This window comes from Ursus maritimus, unplaced genomic scaffold (genome assembly GCF_017311325.1).
Source record: "Ursus maritimus isolate PB19 unplaced genomic scaffold, ASM1731132v1 scaffold_21, whole genome shotgun sequence".
NCBI lineage: Eukaryota > Metazoa > Chordata > Mammalia > Carnivora > Ursidae > Ursus > Ursus maritimus.
In genome coordinates this window covers 39914377-39925159 of record NW_024424564.1, presented here as the reverse complement: position 1 = coordinate 39925159, position 10783 = coordinate 39914377, and positions in this window count along the sequence as shown.

Below are 10783 nucleotides of genomic sequence, written 5' to 3'. Positions count from 1 at the left end.
ATCACTGCTGAATCTCAAGGAAATACCCTGGGGGGAGAAAAAAAAAACAATGTTCATATAATTTCTTTAAAAATTAGACACTCCAAATTCTCAGTGCGAAGGGATTAACTAAATAGTCATGGGACCTTGTCTTAGCTGCGGTTATTGAAATAACAAGCAGACGTCTGCATGGGCCCATGAGGGAGAAACACCGTCCAGAATTACCTTCCCACCCACCAAATTAGAAAAATGGACAAAATCTAGGAATCAATCTATTTTTAGACATCAGATAGCAGGCAGAAACCGACCGGGATCCCTGAGAAAAGGGAGCAGTTGAGGTGAGGTCTACCGTGGCCAAAGCTTGCTGTCCTGGAGGTAATTCCCAGAGCGCGGCTCCCGGAGGAGAATCGTAGACTCTGTCCACCAGTCTCTCTGAGTTGAGGAGATGGACTGACGCTCTGACAGGCCAATGTTTCTAGAACTGGCAGAGTAGGGTGCTGCAGGGAGGAGAATCACGCTGAGGAAGAGCCTCAGACATTTAGAGAGGGGTCCTCTTGAGCCTCCGACTAGCTGCCAGTGAGTGCACGTGTAGAGGAAAATCCCACAAGGCCGGACGAGGACAGGTCCCCAAGAAAGAACAGTAATCCCGGAGATTACACAGTGCCGGGCATGACCTGCGTCTCCTCTCGCCAGAGAGAGATCTCACCGAATATTCAGGGCACGAACAGGGATCCTTAGAAAGGCCACACCCTACAAATGGGGCTTCATTAGTTCCAGGATAAAAACTAGTCTAAAAGCACCTTACGTGACGTTTAACTAAAACTCAGGAGAAGTTAGATAGCTTAATGAGCCATACATCTATTAAGTAAAATGAATTTATAATTAAAGGTCTTCCCACAATGAAAACTCCAGGTCCAGATGGCTGCACAGGTGAATTTGACTTAACATTTGAGGAAAAATACGACCATTTCTGCACAGATTCTTCCAGAAAATAGGAGAAGGAGCTCTTCTTAAGTCATGTTATGAGATCAGCCTTCTCCCAACATCAAAACCAGATGAACACATTACAAGAAAAGGAAACTACAGGCTGGTATTTCCCATGAACATAGTAGCCAAGTGGCTGCCTCAGTTTGCTGACAAAGGGCGTCTATGGAAGATCTCTAGCTGGCATCATACTTTATAGTAAAAAACGGAGTGCTTCCCTCCTAACCGCTTCTATTAAAGCCTATGTTGGAGTTCAGAGCCAGTGCAAAAACAAAACAAAACAAAACCCTGCTGAAGGAAATGACACTACAGTGTCTCAAGACATATCATGAAATCAAATTAGTTACAACTGTTGATGTCAGTGGAACCGAATAGAATCCAAGGAGATACCCACATACGTTTGGGTGGTCACTTGCTTTTTGACACAGCACCAAGGTGAGACAAGTACACTTTTTTCAATAAATGGCACTCAAAAACCTGGATATCTATATGGTCTTAACTCTGTCCCTTCATACTATATGCAAAATTAACTAAATGGATATAGTCATAAATGTGGGGGCTAAGACTTTAACACGTCTGTAAGAAAGCCCTGGAGAAAAATCTTGGAGACTTTAGGTAGGGGCAAAGATTTCTTACGTAGGACACACCCTGCCACAAAATAAAAATTGAGAAATTGGACTTCATCAAAATTCAAATGTTTTCATCTTTGAAAGATGCTATTAAGAAAAACGAAGAGGCAAGCCACAGACTGGAAGAAAAGATTTGCCGAACACATTTCTGATAACGGACTTCAATGCAAAATTTATAAAGAAAGCTTACAACTTGATACCAAGAAGAACAAGCTAATTTTTAAAATGGGCAAAAGGGGCGCCTGGGTGGCTCAGTCATTAAGCATCTGCCTTCGGCTCGGGGTGTGATCCCGGCGTTATGGGATCGAGCCCCACATCAGGCTCCTCCGCTGGGAGCCTGCTTCCTCCTCTCCCACTCCCCCTGCTTGTGTTCCCTCTCTCGCTGGCTGTCCCTATCTATCAAATAAATAAATAAAATCTTTTTTTAAAAAATGGGCAAAAGATTTGAGTGAATGCTTCTCCAGAGAAGATATGTAAATGTGTATATAAAGTAAAGTAAATAAAGACACAAAGACGTCTAATGCATGTGTGTACAATGGAGAGAATCAGAAATGAATCCGAAAATGATTTTCTGTGTTCACTGATATACTTTTAAATAAGGTTTTTAAAAAATTTTTTTACTCATCTATTTTTTTTTTTAAAGATTTTACGTATTTATTTGACAGAGAGCACAAGCAAGGGGAGCAGCAGGCAGAGGGAGAAGCAGACTCCCCGCTAAGCAGGGAGCCCGATGCAGGGCTCAATCCCAGGAGCCTGGGATCATGACCTGAGCCGAAGGCAGCTGCCGAACCAACTGAGCCACCCAGACGCCCCAGTAAGAGGTTTTTTAAAACAAACATTTTTATTAAAGAGCTTCAGTTCAAAATAGAGAATGGATAATCGTTGATTTGGGCGACCAGATGCCAATTTCCAACATTTACCTTGTGGCAACAGCCCGACATGTAAGCTCGAAAGTGAAGAACACAGACCCCAGACGGTCACAGACATGTAATTTCAGAGTTTGCAAAATTTCGGAGAGGATGCTACGCTGCCTCTTATTGGCTAATAATTTACAGCTCCAGGTTCATTTCTGGGAGGAGAAGAAAGTCTGCTCTTTGTTGAAGGAGCAGAGGACTCGGCAGCGGCCCCTGGTTCGCAGAAGATGACAGGCACTGTGTTCTCCACAGCAAGCTAATGTCTTTCAAGGAGGCGTTGGCATTTGGTGCCGCCGCCGCCGGAGACCTCGGTCTGCAGAACAGGAACAGCGCCGCAGAACGCGGGCCCGCTGTGCCGCTCGCGCCGGTATTGTATCGACCACAGATCCAACGAGCATTCACTTGCTTTCATTCTTTTGCAAAATTGCTGGGCTTCTCTGTGTCTGCCGGTGAGGTTGAAGTTGACGGACGGACGCGTCCAGCGTGGGGTGCCCGGCTTTGGGCTAAGTGCTGTCAGAACACCTGCGGGCTTGTTTGGAAACGTGCCGTGCAAGTGCAGGGACGGGCATTCTGTCCTGAGAGCCCCGAACAAAACAGATCCTCGCGTCTCTCACCCACATTTCTGTCTGCAAATACGCATTCCCGGTGAGGGAAGGGCCTGGGCTGTGTACAGATCAGTGAGCTGCTCGGAATTAGCGTGATGTGGAAAGGGCAGGAGGTTTGGGCCGTGGCTCCCTCGTGTACTTAACTTCTCTGAGCCTTAGTTTCCCCGTCTGTAAGATCAGGGTGCTACAAGTTGACAGTTCTCGGCAACCGTTGGACCAGATGTGTATTAGAAATCAGAAATTTTCACATTGTAGAAAAAGAAGGCTGTGTGAATAGCCTGAATTACCCAATACTCCGGGAGGGTGTAGGGCTGGATACCCTAATAAAACACGTTAATATTTCTGCAGGGAAATGTATGAATATTCACAGTAAGCGGGATAAATAGTCTCATGTTAGTTAAGGTCAGGTTTTGCTGCCAAGTGAGCTTGCTGTCAATCTATAAAAAGACTTTTGGTTTTCAAGGTTTATCGATGAGGGGATGTGGAGCTGTTATTACATTCAGGGCTACTGCTAGGCTGTAGGGCTTTTCTATGAGGAGAACAAGATAACCAGTACACCACGGAAACCACCAGCTTTTCTGCAAATTAGAACAGTACCCCTTCTGGGTGATCACAGCCCCTATGCCCATAACCTGGCAAGTACGGTAAGAGAAATGCATCATTTCCTTCACGGTAAATGTCCGTTGTCAACCCCATCCTTTTTTTTTTTTTTTTTTTAAATAAAGATTTTATTTATTTGACAGAGAGACAGCCAGCGAGAGAGGGAACACAAGCAGGGGGGAGTGGGAGAGGAAGAAGCAGGCTCCCAGCGGAGAAGCCTGATGCGGGGCTCGATCCCAGGACTCTGGGATCATGCCCTGAAGTGAAGGCAGATGCTTAATGACTGAGCCACTCAGGCACCCCTGTCAGCCCTATCCTTAACTAGGCACCTTTGTGCAGTGCACAACCTGTACGACCAGACACTGTACCACCAGTGACCCTGATCATACCCATTTCTCAGGGTCGCTGGAGGAAAAAGCGGTAATGTAAGATACCCCCTCCCCTACAGGTACAGCTCTACTTCAGACTATCTCTTGTGCTCTAGATAAATGTTTTTCAAATGTGAATGTGCACACGAATCACCTGGCTTCTCAAAATGCAGAGGGCTGCGTGAAATACTGTTTCTAGCAAGCTCGTGAGTCACGTGCTGCTGGTCCACAAACCACACTGAGTAGTAAGGTTCTAGACCCACTTATCCATCTTTATCTGGATGTCCCACATGGACTTAATTAAGCATGACTCATACCGAAGTGATGGCCTTTCCAGAAACCTGTTTCTGCTCCTGATTATCTGACCCCCATTTGTGGACCCAGTCTCCAGGTATTGTCTCCCAAGCTGGGAATGTGCCAGTCCTCACTGCTTCCTCAGTTCCTCTTCCTCACCCACACATCAACCAGTTGCTAAAAGCCACAGATTCGACCTCCTTGGTATTTCTCCCATTCGGGCATTTTTGAGCTGGACAATTCTTGATTGTAGAGATCTGTCCACTGGGGGCAGAATTATCCCGGTCAAGAACCGGCACTCCAATCGATTGTCTTCTCTCCCTTTCTCCCGCTGCTGACTTGGATCATTTCTTTCCCAGGGATAGTCTGGCGTTTCACCTTTGTGTATATTTTAATTATCCTACAACAATCTGTTAACATTTCTATGTTCTCCACTTGAGTATGAGCCCTAAGAATTCCCACACTCGGCATCCTGCAGAGTCTGACATAGGCAATGCTTAACACATCTGAATGAATGAATGAAGGAATGATTGAGTGATTCAATCCCCTCACAGCTGCAGGTTCCTAGAAGGAGTGAGGACACTCAGGACTCGGCTCACAGATCTTCCCCAGGGTTAGAGTAGCACCCGAGTGTGTCTGGAGAGAGCCTGACGGTGCACAGGGAGCTGTGAGGACCGCATGACGTCCAAAGCAGATTCTGCCCCAAGATCCTCCCTCCCGCCGGCCCTTTGGCCTCTTTCTTTCAGCCTGTTTTTGTCTGGCTCTTAATGCTGCTCAGAAAGGTCATTCAGGGGCGCCTGGGTGGCTCAGTCGTTAAGCGTCTGCCTTTGGTTCAGGGCGTGATCCCAGAGTCCTGGGATCGAGCTCTGCATCGGGCTCCTCCGCCGGGAGCCTGCTTCTTCCTCTCCCACTCCCCCACTTCCCTCTCTCTCTGGCTGTGTCTCTCTCCGTCCAATAAACAAATAAAAAAAATCTAAGAAAAAGAAAAAAAAAGAAAGGTCGTTCATTCCACGGCCGCTCAAGCCAGGGTGTGCCGGGCAGTGTGGCTACGCGAGCAGCTGCGAGAACAGGCTGTCTCCATCCTGACTGGCTGCCCTCGAAACCCGGTTTAGGGCTTAGGTTTGAAACCCAGGTTGGCTTGTTCTGTGCAGACCATGAGAACACGTGTGGCTTATGCGCTGCATTTCCGTGGACTCACAGCCGTCTCCGAGGCCCCCGGTTTGAATTTCACTTTTGCCATTGGCTTTTAGTTGAAGTCCAACCTTTAGGAATAGTTTGTCCGAATTTGCTGATAATTGGTCCAGCTGTTTTGACAAGATACGCAATAGACAAGTGTAAGATGATAGAAAAAACATATCCCGGTCCCTGCCCTGCACCCGGGGACAGAGCTCCGAAAACCCTTGCAATTCCCTGAGGGATCACACACACAGAGCATCTGTTGTACTGTTTGGTCCTTAACCCGGTTCTTGACACGGAGCTCCCACATCACTTGGACTTCTCTGGGTGATAGCAGTGTTCTTTGCTCTACTGAGGTGACGCTTGGTGGGCTCTTGGACAGGGGCTGGTCACCAGAAAGACCAAGCCACAATTAGAAGCTTGGAATTTTCAGCCCCACCCCCTATTCTCCAGAGAGGGGAGAGGGGCTAGAAATGGAGTTATTGGTCGATCCTGCCTACCTGATGAAGCCTCCATAAAAATCCCCAAAGTAGGGGGTTCAGAGGGCTTCCGGGGTGGTGAACACTTGGAGGTGCTGGGAGAGTGGCGTGCCCAGCATGGGGCTCGGTTCCCCCTCCCCGTACCTTGCCCCACGCGTCTCTTCCATTCCGACGTGCGTCATTAGCCTTCAACACATTCTTTGATAAGAAACTGATCAGCAGTTAGGAAAGTGTTTCCCTGGTTCTGGGAGCCACTCCAAATTAATCACCCCTGAGGAGGGAACTTCTCATTTACAGCCAATGGGTCAAAAGCCCAGGGGACAACCGGGCTGGTGACTGGCATCTGAGGTGGCGGGGGGGGGGGTGTTGGTGTAGTCTTGTAGGACTGAGCCCTTAACCTGTGGGATCTCACGCTACTTCTGGGTAGAGTGTGTCAGAATTGAATTGTAGGAGAGCCAGCTGGTGTTGCAGAGAATTGTTTTTTGTGGAGAAAATACGCCCCCGACCCCAGCTGGTGTCAGGAGGGTGGGGTGTGACTGCAGTGTGGGGGTAAAGGGGACACACAGGAGGGGAGCTAGTTTTTCCTATCTCAACAACATAGGCAGAAACTTAATAGATTGCCTAGTTGTCTGTGGCTATTTTAGTCTGAACTTGACCCTTTTTGTCTTCCAGCTCTTTCTTTGTCTCCTTAGTGTCTTTCAATTGTATTTAATTGTATTTTGTCACTTGGGCTAAAGGCCCACCAGTGAGGCCAATGCCAATAGGCCAGGAGTCAACCAGACCTGGGCTTGAATTCTGGCTCTGCCGCTGATTAGATGAGTGATTTAGCGGAAGTTGTTTCTTCTAATCTTCTGCTTCCTTATCTGCAAAAAAGGGTACAGGCATCTACCTTGCTGGTTGGTGTGAGGATGAAGTGGAAAGCACTGAACACGTTGCAATAAACTTTACGAGTTAATAAAAGTTAGCTGCTTTTATGGTCGACTTTCTTTACGAAGCTATGTATTTTTGGAAAAGACCGTATTAAGAGCAAACGTTTCCGAGCCACCTAGAGTTGAGTCTGTGCTCACTGTGCACAGAAGCTCGGCGTACAGCTGTCCCTCCTTTAGACAGGGACATTTCTTCATTTCTTCTTCAGGCATTTCCCCTTCATTCTGTTGCCAGTTTGCTTCCAGGCACAAAGTTGTTTCTGGCTTGATGTATCAGGTAAAGATCCCAGACTGGATGCAGCCATAAAAAAAAAAATCTCTAGCTGGTGGCTGGTCGAAACCAACATGAACTTCAAGCCTGTGCTATTCTTCCATAAGGACACACTCTATTATTTTTTAAAACAAACACTGAAAATTAAAAAGCAGATTAATACAGAGGCTGGTTTTCATTGCAGTCTCTTGTATTTCAAATGAATGGGGTTTTGTAGGAATTTGGAGGCCGCATTTCCTGGGTGGACCATTTGGAACAGGAGTCCACACCTCGGTTCCCACCTTGAATCTGAGCTGTTCCTTTCCTGCATCTGCCTTTATCTTTGTACTTTCCTTTTTCCTTCTTTCTGTCCTTCCGTCTTCATCTTGTTCTAATGCTGTTCCCTCGGCATCCCTTCTTGAAGCCGTTGATACCTCTGTGGTAGCCTCTAACTGCCGATCAACCTCTTTGGCATAAAGAGCCACAGGGAAGGATTTGGGTAGATCATTCGAGAATGTCAAAGCTGGAAGGGTTCAGAGGTCATCTAACTTAAGGTTCTCAAACTGTGTTCCCTACAACCCGAGGGGTCCGTGGAGGTCCACGGGAACTTTATGGGGGAACAGAGGCTCAGGTGGTCCTCAGACTGTCCATCACAGCCTCTCTGCTTCATCTGGTGTACGTATCAGTGCTCGGTATACAAACAAAGGTAAGAGGCTCGTTTTTCCTTTTCAGCGAAAACCACAGACCTAGCTCAATTCTGACATGTTACAGGTGGGGGGACTGAGGCCCCGACAGGAAGCAGTTACCTCCAGGTGACACACCACCGCTTGGTGGATGAAGGAGGGCTAGCAACCTCCACCGAGAGGAGTAATTCAGATATTGCCGTTTCCCCCCGTTTCAGAGAGGCGGCGTGTTTGCGAACAGTTCTCAGCCCGCTCTGTGTTTGGAGTCACGCTGTTTCCATCCTGATGGTTCTATCTAGGGCTGGTTGTGATGTGGGGAGGGTGTTGGTGCTGGGAGAGGATTGTAAAATGGGGGACAGGTTGTGTCTCACGTCAGTCTTGCTAGAATCTCCCTTATTGGCTCGTAGTGGAAACACTAGACCCAAGATGTCTAAACTCTCGGTGGTGAACGTAGACCAGACTCGTCTTCCCACTTCCTGTAAGTCCTCCAGGACCCAGGGGCCACAGCCATTGGCCGTAATGTGCCAGCAGGAGTGGGGTACCAGCGGTGCAAAGCTCAGACTCCCCCTGCGAGGGGGATTCCCCCAGAGATTTGTGTTCCACTGAGCCCTCGGGGTCCTGCCCCCCAAATGTCTTCTTGGCCAATGGTTCCTAGTCTCTTTGGATGTTGTGACTTTTTGAGAAAATGTTTGAAAGGCTTTGGGGGCTGCCATGGAATCGCCAATCTCTTTCTTACTTTCTTCTGTCAATCGTTCAGTGTCTACTGTCATAAAAAGTCATGTGATCACCGGTTATGTCTCAAGGAAGGACACAGCTTGAGAAAGGGGGGCTCTTTCCAAGAAAGGCCACTTTGGCATCGGGTACTAAGGATTTTTCCTGGTGCTACTGTTGTTGTTCACAACAGGAGGTGGGTCAACAGTGACCTCCCCTGAGCCCGGCTCAGACGGTCTAGGCCACAGGCTCCGTTTCTGTAGCTTCTGAAATGTCAGCCAGAGGGCACCACTGGCGCCATCAGAAATACCCATTAGCTGGCCACTGACGAGAGGGCATTGCAGCCTTACTCTGAGGATAAGTGAACACTGGGGCTGTTCTCAATCGGGCCTGCTTCCCAGTGACATTTTCCACTGTCCTAGATGAGACAGGGACAGGCCCTGACCAAGTGATGTCCACTTTACTACACTAAAAAATAGTGCATTGTCCATTAATTTTTTTAAAAAGATTTTATTTATTTATGTGACAGAGAGACAGCCAGCGAGAGAGGGAACACAGCAGAGAAGTGGGAGAGGAAGAAGCAGGCTCCCAGCGGAGGAGCCCGATGTGGGACTCGATCCCAGAACTCCGGGTTCACGCCCTGAGCCAAAGGCAGACGCTTAACGACTGCGCTACCCAGGCGCCCCTGTCCATTAATTTAAGACAACTGAGCTCTGTGGTCTGGACCTTTCCCAACCAGAAGGGACCAGAGCAAGGACTGCAGTGACACCAGGCATGGGAGGGAGCCTGCCACTGGTGGGCAGACAGTTACAAACCCATGGCTGAAAATGGGATACATTTTTAAATCTAATCTTCTCATATGTAATGTTTGGATAACACAGGTAAAGAAATTAGAATAGAATAAACAACTTTGAATATGTTTCCTTTGGCAGAATAGAAATACGTAAATCATTTCTAGCAATAAAGCTAAAAAACGTCCGTCAGGGGAGCAGCTATGGGGCATCTGAAAAGGACTGGGTCTGGAATTGGAAACAGGGGCCCGCGGGCAGGTCTGCAACTTCTGGATGGTGGACAGCTGCTTGGAGGCGTGTCGTTTAGTGGCCAGAGTGTGGGGTGCTGACGGCACATCAACCCCCGCTGGTGTACCGCGTCTGCCACCAAAACCATTTAACCTCTCAGAGACTGTTCCCTGATTTTTCCCAGGGGTGCTGGGACGACACGATCATGGTGGGCCTCCTCACGCATCACTCTACAGACTGTAGGCGAAGCAGGAAGGAAGAAAGCTCCCATTCATCCACCGAACAGGAAGGGTTCAGATCGGTGGTGGCCTTTACCACGGCCAAGACGGCCGATGGGGTCCGCTTCTGTTTCTCCCTCTCCACCCTTTGGTGCACACGAACGGGGCCCCCCACACGCTAAGGCACACAGCCCACCCAACCCGTACAGTCTTTTGTCAATGAGCCATGAACAAACCATACACAGAGAGAGGCTTCTTTTTTTTCTTCAATTTAATTGAAGTTACTTAGAAAAATAATCAGGCTTGAATGGCTTTTCCTGGAGGAAGGTTCATGAACATTTCACGCTTTTGTTGGCAATGTGGAATGCAGCTTTCTTGAACAGTACAGTAGGATACAGGGAGAGTTTTCTACAACAAGCCCTCTACTGCATACAAATATGTAAGAAAAAAAAATCACACTCCACAAAGATGTTAAGTTATATGTGCATATACCATACTGAGCATGCTCATAGGAAAACAGTACGGGCAGCCCCTTCTGTACCCGACAAAGAGTAGCAAACCGAAATTCGCCTGTGAACAGCCAAGGGGCAAGCTGGTTATCGTGGGTCCTGTCGCCTGTTCATAGGGTCCAGTCAGCTGATGAGAAAAGGCTGGAAGAAATGCTGGTTGTAGGAAATTGGGGGAGCCATGAGGTCAGTCCTGCTGACATAGGAGTGGGCCAGGAAGGGATCCAGGTCACCGGGATTGCACAGAACGGGGCAGCTTAGATTGTATGTTGGTGTGCGTAGGGGACGGCCAGTCTGCGAGGAAGGTGGTCTGACACCATCCACCGGGGACTGAGTCCCTTGGCTTCTTGCCAGCTTCGAACAGGGACTTCCGAGTCATCACTACCTCAGCAGTGGTCCAGACCCCACCAGCTAAGTGAGCTAGTGACTCCCCCCCCCCCCC